At 42.5% G+C, this 2,822-nt stretch overlaps 1 pseudogene; it reads right to left on the bottom strand.

Moving 5' to 3' along the window:
• The window catches only part of LOC103201278, a 43,744-nt pseudogene extending 42,409 nt beyond the window's left edge, over positions 1–1,335 (bottom strand).
• Between the last annotated feature and the right edge of the window lie 1,487 nt (positions 1,336–2,822).

The following is a 2,822-nucleotide window of genomic DNA, read 5'->3' on the forward strand; positions in this document are numbered from 1 at the left end:
GATACTGCCTCGGAAACCCAAGGAGGGGTCGCTATGAGTCAGGGCTGACTCGATGGCACATAACAACAACAACAACACAGACTGGTTTACAATCTTCATTTCCCAGCAGGGTGACTTCACTCTCTGCAGTTGACCATATAATGAACTCAAGTCTTCTGCTTTCTTCTCTAAAGACTGAATTCAGACTTCATTTTTGTCAGCATCTTGAAGCTGCTGCTCTATTTCTCTCTAGAAAATTCCTCCTTTTTTCATCAGGATCTTCATTAGCTGCTCTTCATGGATAGCCACTTGTATTTTGGGTCTGTGGAGTTGTGTGAGCTGGAGAAGCCAGAGTTTCTGTAGTGGACGTGGCTGATTGCTGTAATGACTGTGGTCAAGATTCCTCTGACTGACTCCTAACCAATCTGCTACCATGCCCTTTGACAATATTTCCATTGGTAACTGGAGGCTGTTGCTGGGTCAAAGCAGCTTTTATCTCATTTTTGCTTCTGACTGAACTGGTTGAGGGGAGGAAGGGCCAAGGATTCCTGGAACATTAGGCACCATGGTGACTGGTCAAACAAGTGGAACTGCAGCAGGAACATGTACATTAGAACATGTAATTGATTTGTGAATAGCAACAGGCATGGTTTGTCCATTAGGAAGATATAACAGAAGAGGAAATGGGCCTGGTACAGGGACAACTGGCCTGCTGGAGGATGGTGCCTGGGTGATTACAGTACTTGAGGTTAGTGAGGGTACTGCCTGTTGAATAATTACACTTGAGTCAGAACTTGTAAGCAGCACATTGGGAACTTGCAAGCAGCACACTGGGAAACTGTAATGATGCTGGACGAACAATAAATGATGCTGGACGAACAATAACTGTGTGGGCTATGCAGTTTGTGCCAATGGTACTTCCTTTTCATCATTGGTATTAGACTTTGGGTGAGGTAAAGGACTACACTGGTAAGTTGTTTCTACAACAGAAGACACCTCAATTTTGCTTGTATAATGGGCATTGCAAGAGGGGATAAATCTAGAGACTTTTTTTTTAATGTCATCTTCTGAGGCACCACGGCACCATGAATTCATTCTCAAGTGGACTTGCTAACTCATTAAACAAATCCACTTCTTCACAGTTTTTCAAGAATCTTGTTGGTGTTGGGGTCCGATCAGCCACTAACACTGTCATTACATGACCAAATTTCATCTCATGTTTATGTTTACTGAGGCCAAATGATCCTTGTTGGTAAAACTCTGGCCATATCCAGGGGCAGTGCATAGAAAGGGTTTGTCATCACTCATATTCCACAGGTCCTTGTATTGCCTGGAAGAATTTAAATGTAACTTCAACATAAGTTGAACAATTTATCACGTCCTCTTTTTCAGGGCAAGGACACTTTCTAGTGAGTGGGCCATGAGCTTTATTCCCTCAGCTGGTAGGAAACCCTCAGCTTCTATCATGTAAGCAGTGCTTCTTATATTTCCATGTCAGTATCCCTTTCCAGGTCACTAATTCATGTATCTTGTGGCTGCTCCGTAGCCCCATGTTTACAAATTACTCCCTGAAGGCTATCTTTGATCTTCATCAGTAAGTACCTCAAGTATTTTTCACTTTCAGCAAGCAAGATTGTGTCTTCTGCATATCACAAGTTGTTAATTAATCTTCCTCCAATCCTGATGCCACATTCTTCTCCATATAACCCAGTTTCCCAGATTATTTGCTCAGCATACCAATTTATTGAGTATGGTGAAAGGATAAAACACTGATGCACATCTTTCCTGATTTTAAAGCATGTGGTAGTCCCTTGTTCTCTTCCAACAACAGACTCTTGGTCTAAGTATCCATTCTTCACAATGTTATCACTAATTTATTGTGATTCATACAGTCAAATGCCTTTGCATAGTTAATATAACACAGGTAAACATTTTTTCTGGTATTCTCTGCTTTTAGCCAAGATCCATCTGTTTTGGTTACCTAGTGCCACTCTGACAAGAATATACCACAAATGGGATGGCTTGAAGAAACAGGAATTTATTCTCTTGCAGTTTGGAGGCTTTAAGCCTGAGTTCAAAGTGCCAGGCTCTAGGGGCTGGGTGAAAGCCCCTCAACTTTGGGCTTCAACTCTGCCTCCTGCTCCTGGCCCACTGGAGCTAGGGCACCTGCTGGCTGCTGAGATGACAAGTCCAAGGTTGATAAGTAAAAAGACATAGTCCCGATGTTACCAAACCACATGGCAGGTCATTAACTCAAGTCCATTGAAAGTCTCAAGGTTGGCAGAGTATGGCAGGCTGCTGAACAACTACACAATTGCATTCAGGGTTCATGTGTGCCATAAGCTAGATACCATTCCCCAAGGCTTCTCCTTATATACAGGATGCAGACCACATCCCTTAGGCAGCTAATCAGCTGCTCATAGTAGATACAACTATGGAGAGGATTACCAGTCTCATCATGGGGAATACAACATCCAGCTGCCCAGCCACTCAACCAGGCCAAGCCAAGTTGACACACAACCTTAACTACCACACCATCTGACATCAGCAATGATACCCCTCATTCCACATCCTCTTCTGAATTGGCTTGAATTTCTGGCAGTCCTCTGTTGATGTACTGCAGTAACTGTTTTTAAATTATTTTCAGCAAAATTCTACTTGTGTGTGATATTAACAATATTTTTTTTTTCGATAATTTCTGCATTCTTTTGGATCACCTTTCTTTGGAGTGGGGACAAATACTCATCTCTTCCAGTTGGTTGGCCAGATAGCTGTCTTCCAATTTTCTTGGCATAAATGAATGAGGGCTTTCAGCAGTGCATCTGTTTGTTGAAACATCTCAG

The sequence above is a fragment of the Orycteropus afer genome, unplaced genomic scaffold (genome assembly GCF_000298275.1).
Source record: "Orycteropus afer afer isolate SDZICR_OR568_19922 unplaced genomic scaffold, OryAfe1.0 scaffold00145, whole genome shotgun sequence".
NCBI classification, from domain to species: Eukaryota; Metazoa; Chordata; class Mammalia; order Tubulidentata; family Orycteropodidae; genus Orycteropus; species Orycteropus afer.